Genomic DNA, 25,574 nt, shown 5'->3' with positions numbered 1-25,574 from the left:
GGCCGTTTTCTTCCTTTACCCTTGCTCAACTAAGCTAGTGCTCCATTTAGAGATCTCACTATCGCGCTTCTCTCGTTAATTTTTTCCCTGCGAAACACCGCATTCAATTTAGATGCTTTTTACCCAAGCGGAATCAGAGTTCATTTTCTTGGTATGGCCAAATGATAATGAATGAAAAATTATATGCTTTGTGCGAGTTGATGTAACAGAGATAGTGGTTAAGTACTTTTAACGTTTCTTTTTACCTCCGACCTTCCATAATTCCTTGTCAAGCTTGATTACGTCTCTTTCGCTTCAGGTTTAATTAAAACTCATAATTAAAGAACAACTCCCCCCTTCGTGACTCCCACCGGGTGAGCAGAAATTCATGACCGTGGCCGAAGTTGTGCACAAGTTAAAGCTACGAACTCGCGTCGCCAAAGTGATCTGCAAGTTCCACAACGGTAGCAATTGAAACGGCAGTTCGGCCGGGCCTGAAATACTTCTGCGCGTCCGTCTTCTTGTCGGCAGTGCGGAAGGCATTTGTTCAGCTGTGTCGTCTGGTCGTTTCACGGTTTTACGGCCGGAGTTAAAACAGCGCCTTGATGATTCGCCCTGCGCTCAAGGTAGGCGGCTAAATAGACTAGAGCGGGGGAACACGGTCGGCGATGGAGTAATTAGTCGCTAAAATGGCGCGCTACCAAATCCCCAGGACGGCGGACCCGGGGCTTCGAAGAATTACGCCAACTGAAAAGCTATGCGAAGGCGGACGCGTGCACTGACGATATCAGGAAGTTGCTGTTACGCAGCGTTTAGGCACTAAATTGATGAACACTTTTTGTTTCCATCACCGTTCGAAATGAAGCTCTAAATGCAGCCGTGTTTCTGCAACAGACGAGCATTCAGATAAAGACAGGAACAGGAATAGGGACTACAAGTAAGCACAAAGTGTAGTCGCGAAATATTTTCTCGCAGCAGAATTACGTCCCATGATAAAGTGATTCGCAGACTGTCCAGGCAACCTCACAAAACCGTATTTCTTCCATATGGCATGGTATATTGTAGTGTAAAGAAGGTTCTGTAGAACCTAATATTATAGGGAATGAGACACAAAATATTTAGGCTAAATTATAGAACAAAAAATTATTACTTAAAACATATAGTGAGTTAGCGGTATAGGTAAAGATATTGTGGTAATTGGTACTTGTTTTTCGTCTGCGCCTAAGTCTTCCCTCACACACGTAACATAATTCACTGCCTGATGTTTTCTGTATGATGGTAAATGAGTCACGAAGTGGACTACGATTCTGAGTATAGACTAACTGGGGCCAGTTTGTTTATTCAAGAGAACATTGCCCCCCATTGATTCGGAGTATCATATGTCCACTACTAATACGTACTAAGCTTTAACATTCACCTAAAAAAGATGAGTCAAAATTGCCTGCCCATGTGCAGGAAAGTATTTTTGAATTCTTGTAAGCCTTACATCTTCGAAATGCAACTTTGTTGACCATTATGGATCATTAACTATCGCTTTCAGAAATACATTGTCCGAATGAAGCATCCAGAAGGCGTAGTTGGCTGTTAATGCAATTAGAGTTGCAATTCACTGTGATTGCTAGGACAGACGCCAGAGGGCATAAGTGTTCATCGCATTTAGTGTTGTTCCTAGGCCTGGTAGAGTATATAAGGGGCGAGAAAAGTGTTAGATATCTGAGTGGGCTGGTCCCGGCGGATGTTCGAGTCCTCCCTCGGGCATGGGTGTGTGTGTTTGTCCTTAGGATAATTTAGGTTAAATAGTGTGTAAGCTTATGGACTGATGACCTTAGCAGTTCAGTCCCGTAACATTTCACACACATGCTTTTCTGAGTGGGCACTGTCAAGGAAGGTCTGATAATGCTGTCTCGTGTGAGACAGCATTATCAGAACCAGACAAAGTTTGAAAGCGGCCTCATTGTGGGTCTATAGCTGGCCAACTGGTCGAATAATGCAATGTCCAGATTTGTGGGGCATTCAGATGTGACAGTGGCCCAATGTTGGACTGTGTGGGAAAGAGACGGTAGGGATGCCCGTCATCAAGGGCCCAGTCGACCATGTCTGACCACTATAAGGATGGATCGCTATAGTGTGCACCAAGGTCACAGTAACCCCTTCAGATCTTTTCTTGCCATCCAGGAACGTGTAATGGACTCACCCTGCACAATTGGTGGAAGCCTACCAGCAGCCAGACTAGGGAATTACTGTCCCACGCGTAGACTACCGTTAACGTCACAACACTAATGGCTGCGTTTTGTGTGGCGTCGTGACCAGCCAGTTTCGAATACTGATGAATGGTGTCGCAATGTGCTCAGCGATTAATTACGATTCTGAAGTATCGCATATGAAGATTATCGGCGAGTATGGCAGTGACCTGGGGGAGGTTCCATGTTCCGATGTTTTAGAGAGGCAAAGCGGTGTTACTCATGGTGTCATGGCGTGGGAAGCCATCGGGTACGACATCACATCATAGATGGTAGTGGTTGAGAAACTCAAACGGCACAGGAGTACATCACGAACATCCTACGTCCAAATCTGTTACCTCTAAAATGACAGTATCGTGGTGCCATTTTCCAACAGGACAATGCGCAACTACACATCGCTCGTGTCTCTATTAAGTGTTGCGTGATGCTGAGGTTCTCCTGTGGCTAGCAAAACCCCCAGATCCGTGCCCAACAGAACATATGTGGGGCCAGATCGGTACCAACTGCGTTCAAATCTAGTATTAAGGGTATGAAGGACCAGTTACAACAGCTATGGGCCTGCGTAACTCAGGACAGGATACAAACGGTTTTATGATACTTTTCCAACCGAATCAATGCATTCACCAAGGCTATAAGGAGTTCAACGCCATAATGATCCATGTGCTCTTTGTAAATTTGACTCGATTTTTTAATTGCACAAGTAACATCACATACTTTCTCGAAGCATGAAGTTTCATTTCGTTTCCTCTTCCCCTTCTGGTTGCCTAACTTTGTTTGTCATGGAGTGTTATTTTAAACAACACCTCCGCCCCAGAGGGTACTTGACTTGTTTCCTACACCCGGATAGTTCTCCGACTACTCCTTAACCGTGCGAACTACCAAAACTCCTAAAATTTTTTTAACATTCCGTTGTTTCACCTACCCAGCCTCTGTAGGAGAATCCCAGTATCCCTGTTGCTCATTTCCTTCAGCCAATAACAGCAATCCTCTGTAAAATGCAGCTTCCCATCTGGAGGTCTCACGATTTTACTTCCAAAGGGTGATACAAACCACATGCAGTCATATGAAAGTCACCAGCCATTAAGACAGACTTGCACGCTCAGGCCACAATCCAGTTCTCGTGAAACTTTTATGCATTATGGATGTGGAACACTATGACAGTGGTATACAAAGGTTTTCAGAAATGACCGTAGTCAGTTGCCTTTCATGCTGGTCAAACTTTTATTTTTCCATTGACTTCGAACCGATAACGGGAAAGACTTGTACCATTTGACGGTGTTTCGTCAGAGGACTTGAAGCTGATAATAGGAAAATAAAAACTCTACCGTCATGGAAAACAGCTCTTCGAAGGAATTTGTGAAAACCTTGACTCCAGGTGCACTAAATAGTAATCCCATACTCATGAAATAAGTACATCACATTCTAAAAGAATTCAGTATATGACACACCCAGTGTAAGAACATTGGTACTGTCGAAAATATCTTGGTGGTGTCTATTCCACGATTTTTGTTTGGATGACATGTCATGAACTGTTTATCAAAAATATTGTTGATAAAAGACTTACAGAAACAGGTACTACCGCCAATAGATTCGTATGTGAATACTGTTGTTCAAGTCAGAACTGATTTAATTGTTATAAACTGATTGACGCAAGCAAGTTAATGTCCCGGTTCTTTCTGAAGTAAGGTAGTGGGCGACCCTTCTCAACTGTTTGTCATCAATTAGGCTTGAAGAATTCCACGTACGGCAAAAGGCACGGCTGAACACAAACGGATATAAATCATCAGACTTGTGCGTACCAGAGGTGCCTTTGGGTAGTTCTCGCGTCAGGTCCCTGGCGACGCAGACCTATCTAACGAGGGCACCGGCAGATGGCGTCGTTAGGCCTCAGGTCCCCGGGGCGGCATCTGGGCCGGCCCTTAAGGTCACAGGTAGCCGCGACCTATTCGAGACGGGGCAGCCCTTTACAAGCCGGCCACGGCAACGGCTGGGCACTGTGCGCCGTTAACCTGCCGCTCTAAAAGCCTGCCACGTGGAATAGCTGCACCTGCCAAGAACCACTCATAACATAACGAATACCTATTTCTATTCCTTCTTGCTTTCTTTTAAGTAAGCAGTATACAAGGTTCTGAGAAACAGCCTGCAAAGCTTGTAAGAGCGTTGCAGGGTAGGTTGTGCTAAGAAATAATTGTTAAGAAAAAAATTCTGCGCGTGACGCCGTTTCCAAGTTAATTTGAAATTAGCCAATGAAGCCACTACGTGCGCTAATTCAAGACACCCACCAAATAACATTAATATCAGTTGTGGTCATAGCTTAGAAGATAGCACACGAGCCTGCTCAGCCTTTGGCTCGGCTTCGATACTTACTACCTACCCATGTCCAATTTTTGTATCACTCTCTTGTTTGGTTGTAGAAAACCAAACGAAGCGCACGTTTGGCGACACTATCTCTTGGAGGGGAGGGTGTTGCTTTAGACTGCGATCACGTCGCCGCTAATTAAAATCGGAAACGGCACAACGAATCGAATCTTTTTCTTAATAATTATTTCTCAGCACAAATTATCCTACAACATCCTTACAAATTTTTCAGACTGTGACAACCCTGTATATATCACGTATATGTGAAATCTACAACGTCCTATCCGAAGTACATGTTTCGAACGTTATTATAAGCCGAATAATTTCCAGACTGCTGATAAAAAATAGAGTACATAGCTCACGTAAAAACATTTTATCTATAGAAAGGCTTACATTTCGTGAAAAACATGTACACCTGTAAATTCGACTCCACTAACAATTCTCTATTTTAGAATTTTGACCTTCATTATTTGAATGCCTTTATCTTCTCTTTTCTAAAGGACATATACTTTGTATTTCTAAAGCTATCTCTCAAGAAAGTTATTGTCCCATTACAATTCGTTCCTGTATAGAAGCTCCGATCTTTCTGATTCCAGAAATATGCACTTCTACCAGACGAACAACTTAATTTATGAAATATATTGTTTAGAAAATTTTAATTTCTATAAAAATCGTGGCAGGCTTTTGTAGACCCAAGTGCACCCCAAAATTTACAAGAGTCAATCAGGAAGTAATGCACCACATTTTTTTTTTCCTCAGCCGACAATACTGGCACGAATGTGAAACTTTAGGCGTGCATTATTTGGGTTTTGAGAGTGCGCGCGCAAATTTTCCGTTTCTTCCGACGGATAGCGTAGCTGTAGCAATGTTCCAAAATGGCGTCCGTATGTGATGTACGTTTTAAGCAGCGTGTCGTTATTGAATTTCTCTTTGCGGAGAAAAAAACTGTTGAGAACATTCACAAATGTTTGCGTGCCTGTTTTGGAGCATCTGCAGTCGACAGAAGTAGGGTTCGTCGCTGGGCACAGAGGATGTAGCCACCAGAAGGTGGATCGTGAAGCTCCGTGATTTTGCAGCGAGCGAGAGGACCTGATAAGATGCAGCTCTCTGATTCACGAGAACCGACTCGGCAGTTAGCGCTGAAGCTGTCAATCAGCAAAGGAACTGTGAATGCAGTATCCGTGTTCTTACCACTCATGAGTGAGTGTTCGATGGTTCCGCGCTGTCTTAGGGTGGAACAAAAATCTCTCACAAAAAACATTTCTTCTGACTCGATGCAACGTTTTGAAGCTGAGGGTAAGCCTTCTTGTCCCGGATTGTGACAGGTGATGAGATCCGGGATCACAGTTTTGAGCCCGAAACAAAACGACAATCAATGTAATAGTATCATCCCCAATGTCCACTGAAGGAAGAAAAACTTCAGAGCAACGGCTTGCGCTGGCAAGGTCACGATTGCTGCGTTTTGAGATGGCGACGTAGTCTTACTCACTGATGTGATGTCAAGAGGTAGCACCATTAGTTCCGAAGCATACGAGTACACACTAAACAAACTTAAGAGGCGCTTCCAGCGACATCGACGCTGTAAGAATCCACGTAATTTTTTTATTCAATACGATAACGCTCGGTATCATACAAATTTGAGGGCTTCGAAACACGTTACTAATCAGGGACGGAGACGTTACCCCATCGATCCTACACCAATAAAGTCGCTGCCTCAGACTTCCATTTTTTTAGGCCATTTGACGATGCCATTCGTGGAAGACATTCTCAGTATGATGAAGAGGTGATCCGCACAGTGAAGAAATGGATTCGTGATCAGAACAATGAATGGTACCGACAGAGCATACACGCCAATAAGACTCACTGTGGGAAGACCTTAGAACGGGAAAGAGATTACTTCGAAAAAAAAGGGAGTGTAGAAGAAACATCGCACATTATTGAGTCTAGGTTCATTCTGTTCCATAAATAATCGTTGAGGAAAAAATGTGATGCATTAATTCCTTGGCGAATCTCGTTAAGTAGATCTTATCATGATAGTGAATTAAGGGTGGGTCCACCTTTTTGCAACTACACAAATTATTGTTTTGTTTTTTCACCCAAATATGTTACACCACAAATGTGGCATACTCAGTGATTTTTTTTTCCTGGAATACATACATACACTTTATTTTTAGGTTAGGGAATATGATACATGAGATTTTGTTGCACGTACAATTTAAATGACAACAATGTCTGATTTATCATTTTCCTTAATCTAAGAACATATCTATATATTTCAGGAATGCCAGAACTGTGGTGAAACATGTTTGGGTGAAAACACGAAACAATAATTTGTGAACTTGAAGAAAGGCGGACCCATCGTTAATTCATTATCATTTTTCTGCTAGCACGGGAACTGAGCTCAAAACTCAAATATGACAGCTCTTATAACTTTTATTACTTTACATATATTTAGCTAATTGTTTTTCAAATAACTTCTCTGCATAAACCATCAGTAACTGTCTAAATAAAAATGCTAAGGTTTGCTAGGTTCCCAAATGTGAAAGCAATCCATGATTTCCTCTAGGAAATCGGGGAAATTTACGTATTGCCAAATAGAGTTCGCTCGAGGCAGAAAGAGAGACGGCTTAACACACCAGTACCAACCGGGGAACAGGCGTGAGAAGCACTATTCTTCACGTAGGCAAGGAAACAGTCAGTGGCTGGAGTTACGAAGAGTCGATTTTGAAGTGGTAGGGAAGTTACTGTTTCTACAAAAAATGTCTAGCCTTGGAAAGCGACTTTTCGTTTGTCGATGGTTTATCTTTGCGGCCTCTTTAAGTGCCGACAACTGAGGCTATAAAATTGAAAAATCTTTTAGCAATACGTTAGAATCTCGAATTTTAACATTCGTTTAGAGAGTTACTCTGCATGCTAAGAGAAACTTCAGTGTGACAGGAAAACAACAGAATTGGACGATTTTAGCTTTAGTATTCAGTATTACTATTTAGCTGTTTTAATTTGATCCGTTATAAATGGTTTGTGAAATCCTGCGACTGTAAAAGCAATAGGTTTGTTTGTAAACTAACTTCTTTTCTACCAATCACAATTTTCTTTTATTGATATTTGGGTGGACACGTTTCGGGAAATCATTCACCTATTCAAATGCTTTTTCTATGCGCTGTGTCATTTATTTGCTACCTTATCGATGCGTTCAGTACTGCATTTTCTGTTGTCTCTACTGCAATAAATTAATACGGGAACTGAGCTCAAAACTCAAATACGACAGCTCTTATAACTTTTATTACTTTACATATATTTAGCTAATTGTTTTTCAAATAACTTCTCTGCATAAACCAATTTTTAATTGATGATCAATGTTCATATAGAGTTGGGGTGACACTTGGAAGAACTTTTACTTAAAATCCTCTTGTGCTTCAATTGTCCGGAAGCTCACATACAATTTTCTGGGCACAGTACACAATAAAAATAGCAAACACACATCAAAAGTTACAAAGATTTTTTTCTTGAAAGTTCATAGAGGTATGTTCCGTCAGAAAAACATGCGAATAACGAGAGAAAAAATGATGTAGTAACATACTTGTAACTACTACATAATGCATTTATTATATGTATGAAAACAAACATGTATTACAGGCCAATGAAGATGCTTCATAAATAAAAGTAGCGAAATGCGTATGGCAAAAAACAAAATGCATTTCATTGAGTTGTAAGGGTGGACCATATCGGCACGAATGCATTACAAAGATGTTTTTACACGTAGTCAACAGATAACGCTACAGGTCGTCCACAGAGTATGATATACTTCCGTACACAGCATATTTATCTTAATAATCTGGATAGTTATTTGCTTATATACACTATATTTACAATGCTACTTTTTTCTATGTGTCATTACTTTTATTTACGCATACTGTCGAAGCATATGAAGACATTCATTGATTAACTTACCAGTTTTTCATTTAATATTTTGCCTTCATAGTTTTTTAACGTGAATATATGTTCCAGTTCTTCTAACAGATCCATTTTACGATTTTTGATTAGCTGGTGGAGTACTTTGACATTTTGCTCAACTTTTCCAAATAAGTGTCCTGTATTATGTATCTGTGTTCCTATTTCTGTCGCTGTGTGTCTGTTGTGTGTATAAGCTTTGTTGTGCTGTGTGTACCTGGTGTTTAAATCTCGGCCTGTTTGTTCCAGGTAGAAAAAGAAGCAATCGTGCCATGTTATTTCATATATTCCAGAGTCTGTAAATGAACACACTTCGTGATACGTATTATTTTTTGTTCTAGTTTATTAAATGTGAAAGAAAACCAATTTTACATATCTGGAATCTTCTTTGTTATTTTGCCGCATCAGGCGATGATATATTTAATCAGTTATTATCTTTTTTCTATTGTGTGGTTTGCGTCTGTAGTTTCCTTCACTTTGCCTAGTACTGTGTCAATCATGGAAGTAGATAGTCATTGGTAACTACAGTCTGTTTTACTAAGTTTATTTTCTGTTGCACTTTTTCTTGGTTCATGGCTATTTTAGTTGTCCTATGCGGCAATGAACTGAATGCTACTCGTTTATGGATGGAGTGACATGAGGTTTGTTAAATTTGTTTTGGTGTAAGAGGCCTGTGATCTCCGGTGGCTCGCTACACAGTAATGATGTAATTATGATTTATTTGGCCTTGTTACCAGAATCATTTTTGTTTATGTGAAAATACTTTCGAAACAGTGAAGAAGCCTGTAACACGCAATACGAAAAACGAAGTAACACCAAAGGATCCGGTTATCAACGGGTGCCTACTTAGAGATGCAAAACTGCTGCCATGTGGTTGCCACCGCTGTGGGAACAGCTGAGCATATCGTCGTCGTGCCGTTTTCTCATAGCATTCAGTGAACCCGCAGATGAGATGCATCTCGCCCGATTCGTCACCAATAAACTTACGCATATTGTTGTGTATCACTATTAACGTCCAACTAACACTGCCGCAAAAACGAACCCGAGACTGGACCAAGCAGAATTGGATGCAAGCTTGAGGAGCAATAGTAAAGTGGGCATTACTGGCTCAGCCATGACGGCTTTAATTTTGGCAGCATGGCATTCTGCTGGCGCCACTATCCACTTGGGTTGCCGATATCGATCCGATCACATGCCTGGAGCTAGGGTCTTTGGTCGAGGTGTGTGTTGGTCTGGCGGGCCCTTGTACGAACAGTTAGTTGGAGCCGACCTCTATGGTCGAGCGGTTCTAGGCGCTTCAGTCCGGAACCGGGCAGCTGCTACGGTCGCAGGTTCGAATACTGCCTCGGGCATGGATGTGTGTGATGTCCTTAGGTTAGTTAGGTTTAAGTAGGTCTAAGTCTAGGGGACTGATGACCTCAGATGTTAAGTCCCATATTGCTCAGAGCATTTTTAGTTAGTTGGAAGGCACGTGGCTGGCAAGTTGTTGCTTTTGGGCGCTTCGGCCGTCCTGCACGGACCTCTAAAAGCCGCGAGTGGTTAAATCGGTCACAGACAAGCCTTGCGGGCTCACTTAAGGACTGGCAGCGGCGAGTTGCAGTAAGCGCAGCGGACGTCGCGTGCAACCAGGTCGGCACGTTCCCAGCCTACTCTGCAGGCTTAAATTTTACGGCAGCTCGAAGACCGCCTTTACGGATTGGAGGCGATAACACCACGGCTTGAAATCCTGGAAGTCACAGCTCGTTCACACTTGAGTGGAGTTAAAATGGCTCTGAGCACTATGGGACTTAACATCTGAGGCCATCAGTCCCCTAGAACTTAGAACTACTTAAACCTAACTAACCTAAGGACATCACACACATCCATGCCCGAGGCAGGATTCGAACCTGCGACCGTAGCGGTCGCGCGGCTCCAGACTGAAGCGCCTATAACCGCATGGCCACCACGGCCGGCTGAGTGGAGTTAAGTGTAGTTTTTTTTTTTTTTTGATATTGTAAGACCACGTCTGTGCTAATGTGGAATTAACGCTACTCCGAGTGATTGCGTGTATGATCATCGGTCAGTGTAACTGATGGTAATTTGCTGCTCTAGGTTATATTCCATGCAAGTGTACGAGTATGCTCTGTTATAAACTGACTTGACGACATTAGATTTGTTACATAATCTGCTTCGGAAGTAAGACATTCTTTGTTGATCAGTGCCCGCTAATCATTGCATCATTTCGTCTTGTAATTTACAAATAATTTTAAGGAGTATTAAGTTTGTAACTTACATGTGTAGTTGCTTCCACGATAAGCTAAAATTTCCTACATCTTTGGTATTCTCCGCCGTAGGCTTATTTGTGCAGATTACTGTTCCCTTCTGACGTGTGTTGGCAGGGTAACTTTCGGCAGTGGACGACGTGTTCATTTTCCCTGGGCCCAGAGAGAGACGTGTTTTCTTTATGCTGCGGCGGCACTTCCGTCGTTGCACGACGTCTGGTTGGCCCGCAATCTGGTCTCTCGACCATCCGCATCGTGGTGGCTCATGTTAAGTTGATCGTTTGATGTTTGGCACGGAAGAGTATCGCCAGTTAACTGGGATCTATTAATCTGCCCTATTTAGTGAATTCAGTAAGCTCATGAGGTTTAAAGCGTATTCTCCAAGACCCAAGTCCCTCCTCATTGTAACTGCTCTTTAACTACCCGTTTACACCTTGCACGCACGCTTATTGCTGCTTCTGGAGTGGGTTAAGTTTTTAGGACTTTTATTTATCAATATGAACTGTTGAGCTTATCCATTTATCCACTGTCATTAACTAACTCCACTCATTGTGACAATTGCCTGCTTGTTCCCTTTGGCTGTGACAGCCACCTGCTGTATTTCTCACGTTACCTTGTATTTTGGGCAATTATATACTTATTTAACGGTCATTGTCAATGTTTCCACTGGTGTGTACGAGTTGGGAGTCACATTTAGATTGCATGTCCTTCCAACTTATATTGCATTTTGCGTGATTGCTTATTTATTTAACGGTGATTGTCAACGTTTCTGCTGGTGTGTACCAGTTGGTAGTCACATTTGAATTGCATGTATTCTCAGCTTTGCTTGTACTTTGGGGGATTGTGTATTTTATTGCTTAAAGGATTTTTATTAACAGTTATACATTGTTAAGGGTCTTCCAACAACCACAATCAGATGCATAACTTGTTATCATTTCGTATTTTGAATGGTTGATATAAATTGTTACAGTTTGTTACGAATGAATTGAGGCTGTTCAAAGTTTTTTTTTTTTTTAAATGATCGTGAGTGCTGTTATTCTTTCAAAAAGTTTTTAAATTGTAATTGTAATACTGTTGTTAAACATTAAGTGCATTCCATGAAACAGCGAATGACGAATTGTGTGGGTCCACCTTCCATGTGTTTTTCCTTAAAATGATCTCTACCTTGCTGTGACAACCACTTTTGTCAAGAGATTGAATGGAAGATATTTGTTTCCAAACAAGAGACGCCGTGTACATCTTGGAGATTTTCACTCTTGTGCAACTACTTTCAGTGCAATATCGATACAAGGCGCAAGAAATAAAACGAAATATAGCTACCCTGTAACGAGCCATTGGTGGTTACGTGTCCTTAAACGTATCAAACTACTCGGAAAATATCCCTGAACAACGCCCGAAAGCTTGTCGGAGGAGTTTTGTTTCACGCTGTATATACGCATTTTGACCCGTTAAAATGACAATACATGTTAGGTACATTACGTGTACCATATGCTGATCTACGCGTGTAGACCATATTTCATTTTAAAATACACTTTGTCTAGTAGAGGAGATACGAGTTTTAAAATCCCTGTATGTTGTTCGATTTTCATGTTTTACATTGTATTTTCTTAAGCTCTGATAGTAAGTAAAATTTTGTTACTGGGTTTGGCGAAAAAGAGAAAAGAATAATACTTCCGACTGTAAAACTTTAGCCATTACACCTTTTGCTCGACCATCTCCAGTCCTCTTCATCAGCACACCACGTAACGGCCCTCGGCTCTTCGACCCGCCGGGCAAGTCGCGGAGCTGGGACGGGGAGCTTAGTGGGCCCTTCTTCGACCTTCTTTGGATGCAAATTTCACTGGGTGCAGACGTTTTATGGGTGCAGCCTGCAAGACACCCCATCGCCTGGCTGCAAACACATTGCGGCCTCTCTCGCACCAAGGTGAGCTGTTGTGGCGATCGAGACAACACAGCAACGTAAACATTGCGATACGGGCTGCTCGTAGCGAAATTAAACAGAAACACTCTCACACACAATTACCACATTCCAGGTTTGCCTATACACAAAATTTCTGCATTTAGAATAGTGTCAGATTTTAAAAGTCGTTCGAGCTTTCAACAGACCACAGCTCGTCTAACTGCCTGTTGTACGGCTGCCCGTGTGGTAGTCACTAAACAGCTTCATTAAACGGCCACCTCGTTCGCCACAGAATGTGGAATGTTGCAATACTGAGAGCTATTAGCCGACCAAAAATGCTTTCCACGAACTACTGGGTTGTAACCTACCATCCCCGGCGCCGGAACGACGCAGACCGCACATTCCGGTAAGAGATAAGGCCGCTATCGTCGTTAAGCGCGCGTAAGATTGGTGGTTTGAACACAGATTCTGAGAATTGCGCATTCGTTCCTTATTACGGCTGTTTCTCCAGCTGAAGAGGGAAACCACGTCACCCGGACGCTAATGAAGGTACAGCAGTCTGTACATGCAGTTCGGTATTTCTTAAATTGCATATGGACCCGCTGATGTAATATTTGATGTATTTAACGCATACGGAATTCTGAAATAAAAAGAATCTTCTGGAACATGCAATTAGAATCGAGGGTGAAATGACTAAATTTTATGTGCGTTTCTCTGAGTGTCAGTACACTCTTACACAGAACAATCTGTTAATGACTCTGGCGAAGAGAAGTGAATTGCTTTTGTTGTGATCTTCAGTCAGAAGACTGATCTGATACAGGTCTCCACTTCAGTTTATCCTATGCAGGCCTCTTCTTCTCTGAATAAGTATTGCAAAGTACATCCATTTGAACACTTGAAACTGCTTGCTGTATTCAGTCCTTGGTTGCTCTCTACAGTTTCCGCCCTCCCCAGTTCCTTCACTCTTATCTCCATTATCAAAGGGACTTCATTGATGTCACAGGATGTATCCTAACACGTAACAACCTATTTCTTCTATGTATTACTTAAAATTTGACACAAATTTATCTGTTCCTGAATTCGCTTCATTACTTCTCGTTAGTAATTCGAGCTGTCATCATAATCTCCAGTATAATTCAGAAGCAACACTTTTCAAAAGCTTGTAATGTCCTCTTGTCTCTAGTATTTATCGTACCTGTTTCACTCCCCTACAAGGCTACGCTATACAGAAACAATTTCACAAAAGACATCCTAAGGTAGCAACGCGTATAAAATGTTATTATATCTCGTTTTCAGAAAAGACTTTCATCGTCATCTGCAATTTGTATTTTACATTTTCTTGTCCAAATAACTATACTTTTATAATACTTTAAGTCTCATTTCCTAGTTAATTCTAGCAATATCGCCCGATTTAATTCTACTAAATTCAGTTACCCTTGTTTGCTGCTCTTAATACTCATCTTATATCTTCCTTTCAAGACTATCCATTCCGTTCAACTTCAATTCCAAGTCCTTTGCTGTCTCTAACAGATTTACAGTGTCATCGGACAACCTCATAGTTTTTATTTCTGATCCCTGAAATTTAATCCCTTCTCCAGATTTCTTTTGGCTTCCTTTACTGCTTGGTCAATATGCAGAATGAATAACATCGGGTATAGGCTCCAGCCGTGTCTTACTCTCTTCTCAATTACTGCTTCTCTTTATTCCTTTCAACTCTTTTAACTTTCGTCTGGTTTCTGTACAAGTTGTGTATAACCTTTGCTCCTGTATTTTTCCCCCGCCACTTCCAGAATTTCAATGAGTTTATTCCAGTCAACATTGTCAAAAGCTATAATTTTCAGTGCGGTAGGGTCCGCAGCTGCGATGAATTTTTTGAAAGATTTCTTGAAGCCTTCAGCTGTCACTCTCTTTACTTCATGTACGATTGTACAATTTCGGCCTTAGGCCATTTCCAAGTACCTAAAACGGAAGTATCATACATTGGATACATTAGTGACACTTGTGATTTTGATGTAGGAACAAGTCATATCTGTAGATATACTAGGCGCATTATAACTTACTTTATGGATGATTTTTTAGTAGTATATTATGTCATGTACATCGTTGCTCCTATTACATCACGTTATGCTCATAAAATAAATCCGAAATGTTCGCGCTATTTTAGGAGCACGTTACTTTCGATCAGTTGTCGCAAAGCTCTTATAGCCTACATAAGGCCCATGTTTTAACGTACTTAAAATTAGGAAGATTACAATTATTTTACAGAAATTTGCTACTTAATCTGCATATGCTTTTGTTCTCAATTATATTTAACTATCGTTCATCATTAGTATAAATATGACTGTATGTAATTTCTTTAAAATAACTTGCAAATATTTCTTTCGTTATTGTGGGAGAACGTCATTTTTGAAAAGTTAGTACAAAGATCTTATATATGAAACCTGTCACAGTACTCTAAAGTGCGCGTCATATATCTTGGCGGCCGAGTTTAGGTTCGTTCTGCGCATCTGACGTCACAAAACACAGTCAGCCAATGAACAGAGAACGACGTTGCCAGATCTCGACAGCAGTGCAGAGCACGGACGAGTGTCTTCAGTTTTAGAAACGTTCAGTCATAAATAAAGTAATAGAACAAAAGCAATGTCTTGATAGCAGACTTTCTTTTACAGAAAGTTTGGAAAAAGCATTCTTTATACCAATTGCTTCATATTCTATTAATTAATTAAACCAAACAAGCAATAAGACTCCTAATTCAGGCGATAGCAAGGAAAGGTGTTTGTTTCAATCTCACGAACTGCTTTTTCGCAATAAAGAACAGCGGTAATTGTTTATTTCCTATTGTACTTCGACGAAGCGTGAGTAATTCATAGTCTTACCAACAGTGTTTATAAGTAGTTGCGTGAGGTGTTAGAGTCCTTATGGAGTTACACTGTTCAATGAGCTGAGGTAGCGGAACGGTTAAGGTGCTGGGATCCCATGTGAATGGTTACGAATTCAAACCTTGTGCGGTGCTTAATATTTTCTTTATTTAAAAACAATATTGGAGTGCCTTACTTCACGAATTTTATTCGTTTGAATGAAATTTCTAGTGCTTTGCCTCTTCATTAACTTTTTCGCTGCTGCAGACACGTGCTCCCCGCATTCCGCGCTGTGCGCGATTTTGTCATCTCTGCACTTCTCGCCTGTGCAGACACATGGTGTTGCCACTGCTTTGACACACTTATCATTCGATTTCACAAAAACTATTTGGCCAAAAAATTTGATTTTTACACGTCTTCTTGCCTGATACCTTCCCCCCATAAATGACTTAATTTTGTTTTGATGTGCAGCATTAAATGTAGTAAACCATTGCACGAAATTTTGAAGAGTTTGCAGAGGTAAAAGTCCATAGCGTATACTTTCCGTATGGTCGATTTTAGTTGTCACGATGTTGAGAATGAAATGTGGACAAGATACCTAAATTTCATATAATATTTACTATATAACAATATCTCATTTAATTTAAGTACCACATAGGTGTCGTATGTAATATTGAGAAATATTCCGTCTTTTGCGACTGTAATAAAAGTTTTATATACACACGGCGCGTTTGGCTTTATTTTAAAGCACTTCCATCGGTGAAAGGTATGGCACATACACAATGGTATTCATGTTCTATTTCTTGTTTTTGTTCCACAGTCGCAGTTTTACCAATGGTATTGAAATATATCCCTCTTCTGCAACTGTAATAAGCGACTTATTTAGACCAGACGCCTTTCTCTCTTTTGAAGCATCATAAGAGGACTGTATTTTGTGTCCTCCATTGCCAAGTCACCTTTCGTAGTTTTGTGCTGCGGTAGCACAATATTCAACGTTTGTGTTGGCTCATCAGTGTTTTAGCAAATAAATGCTGTTTGTGTGTGCCACACACAAAATTATATTTGACATAGCTCTGAGCACTTCACTGACAGATGATATATTCAAGTCCTAATGTTTTTGTAAGTCCACAGTTTTGTTTAATGTATTTTGTCTACTTCCTTTTGATTGATTGAAGTGCTTTAAAATAAAGCCAAATGTGCCCAGTGTAAGTAAAACTTTTGTTACAGTCGCGAAAGGTGGAATATTTCTCAATATTACATACGACACTTATGTGGTACTTAAATTAAATTAAATATATAGGTATCTTGTCCACATTTCATTCTCAACATTGTGGCAACTAAAATCGACCATACGGAAAGTATACTCTATGGACTTTTACCTCTGCAAACTCTTCAAAATTTCGTGCAAAGGTTTACTATATTTAATGCTGCATAATAACTGCGTTGAACATCGAAACAAAATTAAGTCATTTATGGGGGGAAGGTATCAGTCAAGAAGATAGGTAAAAATCTAATTTTTGAGCCAAATAGTTTTTGTGGAATCGAATGATAAAGAGTGTCAAAGCAGTCGGAACACAATGTGTCTGCACAGGCGAGCAGTGCAGTGACAAAATCGCCCACAGCGCGCAATGCAGGGAGCACGTCTTTGTAGCAGCGAAAGGGTTAATGCGGCCGTGGTGGCTCTATTTCATGAACTGCGCGCTCCCCCCTACACGTAAGCTTGCGAACTATGCTATACTAAGGCGCTGCTTCTATTGGCGCGTGCGTCGTGTGCAACTGGCAACGCAGCAATCTCGAGCGTCTGGGCGGGCATGCGCGAGCCGCCAAGATAAAAGAATTGAACTATAACGCAACAGAAATGAGAACTACGAGAGTCGAGTGAAAACTGCATTATGGTTGCGTGATGTTTCGCATTACAATCATATTTATTAATGAATGTTGCGATAATTTTGCATTCTATGCTTCTGTAATGCTTCGCCGTAGAACTGGTAGAAAGCTGTCTAGGAATTTGCCATTTGCTCATTTAAAACTCTCTCTGACTGATCTTTCAGATGGATAAATTACAAATTCTTCCATTACATCCATGATGGATCAAATGACTCTGAGCACTATGGGACTTAACATCTATGGTCATCAGTCCCCTAGAACTTAGAACTAATTAAAACCTAACTAACCTAAGGACATCACACAACACCCAGTCATCACGAGGCAGAGAAAATCCCTGACCCCGCCGGGAATCGAACCTGGGAACCCGGGCGCGGGAAGCGAGAACGCTACCGCACGACCACGAGCTGCGGACTACATCCATGGTGTTTCCTTTCTGTAGCTTATGTAATATTTGAAATGACAATCTATGTCAGGTATTTTGTGGTCGGTGTCTTTCAAGTGTGCAGCAAAAGTGGATGGGTGATTGTTGCTTATTGACGTGTGTTCTTTAAATCGTGTTCTATCTTTTCTTCCTGTTTGTCCAATATAAAATTTTGGGCATTCTTCACACTTACCACTGAAAAAAGAAAAAAATTGAGAAATGTATCTATAAGCATTGGTTATCCTAAAAACTTAGTAGACACGTTATTCAAAAAGAAAACCAATCAAAACATGACAATCCCATAGATGAAATAAATTTAAATAGAGAGGAAAACGAATCACAGAAAAATAAAGTTCTTCCTGCAAAATTACTCTATGTTCCGAGAATACAGAATTGTACATCAGTTACCGAATCACTAACAATCTATAACGATTACTGAGACACGCCACGTAAATCAGAACCGTTTTCGCAATCACGAATCTACTTCATTAACTGTGAAGAATGAAAAATTTTATACTGGACAAACAGGAAGAAAAGTTAGAACACGATTTAAAGAACACACGACAATAAACGACAATAACCCATCCACATTTGCTGCACACTTAAAAGGCACCGAGTACAAAATACCTGATATAGACGGTCACTTCAAATATTACATAAGCTACAGAAAGGAAAGATCATGGATGTAATGGAAGAAATTGAAATTTAACCATCTAAAAGATCAGTCAGACAGAGTTTTAAATGACGCCGACGCATTACAAACCCACGTGAAGTCTGATATCTGCCAATATCTGCGTTACGGCTTGTTACGGATACCGCCAGAGCACTGCGAAACGATCTCGAAAGGACCACTGGAGCGGCTAAGTCCGTTAAGATTGTACCGAGTGAGTTAGCCCAGTGGTTAGCACACTGAACCCGCATTCGGGAGGACGACGGTTCAATCTCGCGTCCGGCCATCCTGATTTAGGTTTTCCGTGATTTCCCTAAATCACTCCAGGCAAATGCTGGGATGGTTCCTCTGAAAGGGCACGGCCGACTTCCTTCCCCATCCTTCCCTTGTTCGATGAGATCGATGACCTCGCTGTTTGGTCTCTTCCCCCCAAATTAACCCGTTCAGACTGTAACGAACAGGTAATGAGAAGAGAGCTTACGATGCTGAGGTCCTGTTCAAGTAACACGCTTGACACGAGGTCTTGCATCTCGCTTCGGTTCTGCTGTTCCCACGTCAATTGGCAACTGCGTCACCAGCGAAACACGTTATTCACAGACGAGTCCTGATATTGTGTGACACAAGGTGATGGCCGTGTTCCTTTGTGCAACCATTGGTGAGCGGTACCTGCCAAATATCATCCAAGAAATCGACAGATTTCCAAGGTTCTGCGATTCCGGGGTGAACAGATCCTGTTGGACCATGTGATGGTTGTTGCATAAGGTGGTGGTCCTGAGTTCCTTCTAATGCCACGGCCTATTTGGCGCGCACCAGTAGCGATGTCTTGCGAAGCCTGGACACTGAAGTAATGCAACCGCCGGCGGCGATGCACGACGTAAACCCCATCGTGAATATGTGGGGCATGCTTGACGGGCGTGATCGCGGTCATCCTGTTCCGCCACAGTCTCAAAGAACTCTCATGGGCTCTCATTGAAGAATGGGAACGGGTACCTACCTCCGTGCACTAATGCGGAGCATGCCACGGTTATTGAAGCTCTCAAAGTCCAGGAAAAACACCCTGATAACGAGATGAATGAATCTTTCCACTTTGTTTACATTTTAAGTAAACGATCGAGGATGTTGTTGTGCACTCAGTTTGAGAAAGATAAAGGTATAATGTGGTAAAATTCCCCCAACCTTATTTTTGCTGAATGGAGTATGGCATACGCCCAAAGTCATGTTCTCCTAATTCTTTTGAACAGTGTATACGTATTGTAAAGTTGCAGCACAAAATCCAAGAAACAAAAATAAGTCAAGAGCAAAGGAATCCACAGAACGAAAGATGAGCTCAGTGAAGAGGTATTACAGACACTTCTAGTCTGACTGAGCGCAATTCAGCCTGTAACGTTGTGAGGTTTTTCGACAAATGAAGTAAGACTTTACTCGATTTGGGGGCGGAGCTACACACAATCACCCATATATAATGTACTTATCTAAAAATTTCATTTCATTTATCCGTATTTATTAAGCTGCCAATAGGAGATAAACAGTAGCTACTTACTACAACTGAGGAAGCACGAGATTTTTAGAAAATAGCACAGTTCCTACAGATTTACTGGATTTCACTTATCTGGAATAAGCACAAATATAAGGGCCAGTGAAATGAAAACGGAGCAACCGCCATAACAGGACCATGAAATGGTTCCGCTCAAAAGTAAACAACACACGCGTTAAGACATTTGTCCCACTGGGAGAAGGGACGACCTATTCCTGTTTCGTAGACCGCACCCACTCTTGAACTTCCCCGTCCAACTGAAACCGACGTCCACGCATGTCTCTCTTATGGCCGCCAGAGATGCAAAAATTACGTAGCGAAATCCTCGGGCTGTGCGGATGATGTTACAGTGCTTGGCAGTTTGAGGACGGGCGTTGTTGTGCATCTTACCGCAAATTGTGTGAACAGCTTTGGATTTCGTTTGCGTCGGAGATTTAGGATATTTCCACCACTGGCTCTGCGTTTGTCCTAGGGCTCGAAAAGTTGGCACCACATAAGTTCATAATAACCTATTCTTCGACTGCAGGGGCCCTTTGTTCGTCGAGGTCCTCGATCTTGGGACCACTATCAATGTGCAGCTATATAAAGACGCCCCATTAAGTCAAAACGTTCAGGAATGTTGCCGGACGGAATCACCCTCGCGCACTATAACTTCTGCCCCCGCAGTGCCAATCTCACGGAGGCTACACTTGGTTGGGAAGCACTACATCATCCGTACAGTCCAGATCGTTCACAGTGTAATTTTCACATCTTTGGCGACCTGAAGAAAGACATGCTCCGACGTCGGTTTCAGTCGAATGAGAAAGTGCAAGAGTGGGTGCGGTTGTGGGTCCGTCAGGCGCAGACCGCGTTCTACGAAACAGGGATTGATCGTTTCGTCTCCTTGCGGGATAAATGTCTAAACGTTTGACGTGATTACCTGTGAATGAAACCATTCCATGGTCCCGTTGTGGCAGGAGTGTTATTTTTCCCGTTTTGTTAATGTACGCGCTGACTCGTTCCACATCCCTCAAGTTTCTTCGTGCTTGATAGAATCTATGGAACATGATGAAACAGTAAATGATCAGGTGGCTTGATGGCCATGTCGTCACCTCATCGTCTGTTACGTTAAGTTTTTTAAAACTGTTTGTTTGCCGTGTTTGAAGGGAAGATTTTGAACCATCGGAGGATTTCTCTAGAGCAGTCCGTAGGAGCGCCTACAAACCACATCCAGGATAGCCGGTGCACAGGACCCAAGGCAGGTAGAAACTTAATACCGGTGTAAGAGTGGTTACTATGGTGCGCCTACTTGTGTAGTGACCTAGTGCGCTGTGCGTTAAGCTATTCTAGACTTTCCCGACGGAAACAGCAGTGTAATTCAAATTGTAATAGAAGAGTGAAAGCGACTAATAGATTTGATCTATTTAATCACATGCAGTTTACTTTTTAATCTGAGTCACTCGCTAACGTGCTTGCTGGGCAATATTCAACTCCCAAAATTTTAGTACCATATTTTGATTACATTGACAGCTTAGTCTGAATTCCGTCAGTTTGAAACTGCAACATGTACCTACGGTATAAAAGAATTTCTGTACTGCACAGAATGAAATAATGGGCCACTAACAAAGTCGTTATGACCATCTATCTCCTTATCTAATTATTTTTAATAAGAAAAGCTCCTTCATGTACAACGATGCAAGTAGGCCCATTAAAATAAGCATGAAGCCAACGTTTCACGCACGCATGCGCACCCCTACCCATCCATCCACCCGCCCAGCCTTCCACACACACACACACACACACACACACAAACATACTTAAAAGTTTCGTAACATATCTCTTGGGGCTAATTAAGAGAGGGGTGTGGAAACCGGTGTCCGCGTGGTGGAAGGTGCTGGAGCATAGCTGGTGACCGCTCTGTTCTGAAAGGAGAGCTGCGCCTATGTTAAAATGAACAGCCGGAGAAAGCTGCGCCTCTGTTAAGTGGCCGGGCGATCCATCAGGCGGGCGGCCTGTTGTTTGAGACCATTCCCATTCTCAGCGCTGTACGCTCCTGAAGACAACAGGGCGCTCGTCCATCTCCGGCTGTCATCAACAGGCGCTCGCTATCGCCGGAAATGCCACTCCTAACACGCTACGGTGAGGTGTGTACGGTGCCGGAAATGCAACTCACACGGATGCGTCGCTTTCTCTTGAAATAGCACCTTCATGCCTTTGCGTAAGAACTACAGCTAACTACGGGCGACGACTATCAACATAACGGAAACAGCTGCGGTGTATGCTCAGAAGAAAGGATCGTTCTTGTGCAACATCTATCAATTACACAGTTCTTTTAAAAAATAATAACATTATAGTTAACTTTTGTTAGGTAATAGCTCAATCCTACGTTGTTTTGTTCCACGGAATTCACATCTGACCTCAAGCAAACAAAATATATGTTGAATGAAAAGTCATTTAATTATTCAATGTGAATAGAAGTTTTATTCTACATTTATCTACATCTACATACATACTCCGCAATCCACCATACGGTGCGTGGCGGAGGGTACCTCGTACCACAACTAGCATCTTCTCTCCCTGTTCGACTCCCAAACAGAACGAGGGAAAAATGACTGCCTATATGCCTCTGTACGAACCCTAATCTCTCTTATCTTATCTTTGTACTGCAGTCAGCCTCAAATGCTGGTTCTCTAAATTCCCTCAGTAGCGATTCACGAAAAGAACGCCTCCTTTCCTCTAGAGACTCCCACCCGAGTTTCTGAAGCATTTCCGTAACACTTGCGTGATGATCAAGCCTACCAGTAACAAATCTAGCAGCCAGCCTCTGAATTGCTTCTATGTCCTCCCTCAATCCGACCTGATAGAGATACCAAACAGACGAGCAGTACTCAAGAATAGGTCGTATTTATTGAAGTGCACTACTGGTCACTAAAACAATGAAATTTCACTTGTTGTGTATACAAGAATAGTACCAGGAGATTATAATTAAAGTGCAGCTACTCACGAAGATTAAGTGTGGGCTGTAAGTATCGTGTCCCAACGAAATTTGGTAGATATGGTGTTGCGGTAATGTGGAACAGATTTACGCAGCAAAAAAATTAGTTGTAATTTCGGCCACCATGTGGAAATCTGGCACTGTACACGGCTTGTATAACGCTATGACATCCACGCTGTCGTTTGACAAGCCATAACGTGAGTGAACAGTATGGCTTTCGAGAAGAGAGACCGTGCACTGTTAGTGAAACTGTTTTATGTGAACGGAACAATTATAGTAGTGCATGAGGAGAGCATAGGCGACCGAAAGGTCTGAGGAAAGGCCCGATGTCATTAAATGGTTTGAAGGATATGATGATGAAACGCTAAAACATGAGTGAGCTTGGTGTGGCAACCGGAAGAGTACATATAACACATTGCGCATATGTAGGAAAGGAAATCCACTACTGTACATTGATGACAAACCGCTGGAAACAGTATCTACCCTAAAATATCTAGGAGTAACCATCCAGAGTGACCTTAAGTGGAACTACCACATAAAACAAATAGTGGAAAAAGCAAATGCCAGACTCAGATTCATAGGAAGAATCTTAAGGAAATGTAACGCACCCATGAAGGAAGCAGCATATAAGGCGCTTGTTCGATCGATTCTTGAGATTAAATTTGTACGTGATCTGGGTGAAGCCAAGAACCTCCTCATTCCTTATCTTAGCATTTCGCTTAATTTTAAACATTATTCTATAGCTCCACATCTCAAACGTTTCGATTCTCTTCTCTTCCTGTCCTCCCACAGTTCATGATTCGCTCTCATGCAATGCTGTACTCCAAATTCAAATTCTCAGAAATTTCTCCCTCAAATTAAAGTCGATGTTTGACATTAGTAAACTTGGTTAAGATTGCCTGACATTGTCAGCAGGAGAGCGACCTCTGAATTTGAAAACTGTAATCTTCTTACTAGATCGCAACAAATTCATACTCATATACACACTGAGGCGCCAAAGAAACTGGTATTGTCATGCGTATTCAGATGCAGGTAGAACACGGCGCTGCGATCGGCAACGCCTATATAAGACAAAAAATGTCTGGCGCAGTTGTTAGATCAGTTACTGCTGCTACAATGGCAAGTTGAAATGAAATGAGCGTTTGGCGTCAGTGGCCGGGAGGCCCCTCGCGGGGCAGGTCCGGCCGCCATATCGCAGGTCTTATTACATTCGGCGCCACATTGGGCGACCTGCACGCCGGATGGGGATGAAATGATGATGAACACAACACAACACCCAGTCCCTGAGCGGAGAAAATCTCCGACCCAGCCGGGAATCGAACCCGGGCCCAGAGGACGGCAATCCGTCACGCTGACCACTCAGCTACTGGGGCGGACAATGGCAAGTTATCAAGATTTAAGTGAGTGTGAACGTGGTGCTATAGTCGACGCACGAGCGTTGGGACACAGTATCTCCAAGGTAGCTATGAAGTGGGCATTTTCCCGTGCAAGTGGGCATTTTCCCGGGGCGAGAAAGCTAGTACACAGAATTGCCACCTTTAATACCAGCAACTGCTGTAACACGGGAGGGCATCGCGTCGTACTGACTGTGGGTGGCAGGTGGGATACATCATTCCACGCTGCTTCAGTTGTCCCAGAGTTCATCGATCACGGTGGTTGGCAGATGGTGGCGTGCCAGTTTCTCGACAGCCGATGACCAGAGATTTTCAGTAGGTGGAAGATATGGAAAATATGATGACCAAGGCAACAGTCTATCATCCTAGGTAAGGCGTACACAGGACCAGACGTAGACTCGGACCACAATTCAGCAATGATGAAGAGTTGGCTGCAATTGAAGAGATTGTCCAGAAGAAGCAATGTGCAAAGAACTGGGATACTGAAGTACTGAGGAATGATGAGGTACGTTTGAAGGTCTCTGTGGCCATAGATACTGCGATAACGGATACCACCGGGCGAAATACATAAGAAGTACAGGGAAGCCAAGGATGCAGAAAAAATGTGAAGAAATCAAAAAGGAAATGATCGTCGGAAGGACTCATTCAGTATACATAAAAGTCAAAAATCCTTGGGTGAAATTAAAATCAAAGGCGTCTATATTAAGAATGCAATGAGAATTCCACAGTTGAGAGCAGAAAGGTACATCGAAGGCCTCTTCGCTGTGGAGGAACTGTGTGATTACGTGATTGAGAACGAAACGGGAGCCGACATGTAAGACATAGCGATCCAGTAATAGAGCCAGATTTTAATAATCGAAAGACCTTCGAAAAATAAGGCAAAATGGTTAGATAACATTACTTCAGAATTTTTGAAATCATTGCAAGAAGAGGCAACCAAGCGGCTATTCAAGTTTGTGCGCAGAATCTACGAGATTGAACACATACCATCAGACTTTCGGGAAGACACCACACACACACACAGTCCCGAAGATAGCAAACGGAGGTAAGTGCGAAAACTATCGCACAATTTACTTAACAGTTCAGGTATCGAGGTTGCCGACAAGAATAATATACAGAAGAATGGAAAAGAGAGTAGAGGATTTAT

The sequence above is a fragment of the Schistocerca americana genome, chromosome 1 (assembly GCF_021461395.2).
Source record: "Schistocerca americana isolate TAMUIC-IGC-003095 chromosome 1, iqSchAmer2.1, whole genome shotgun sequence".
Lineage (NCBI taxonomy): Eukaryota > Metazoa > Arthropoda > Insecta > Orthoptera > Acrididae > Schistocerca > Schistocerca americana.
Note: the sequence above shows the minus strand (reverse complement) of the source record.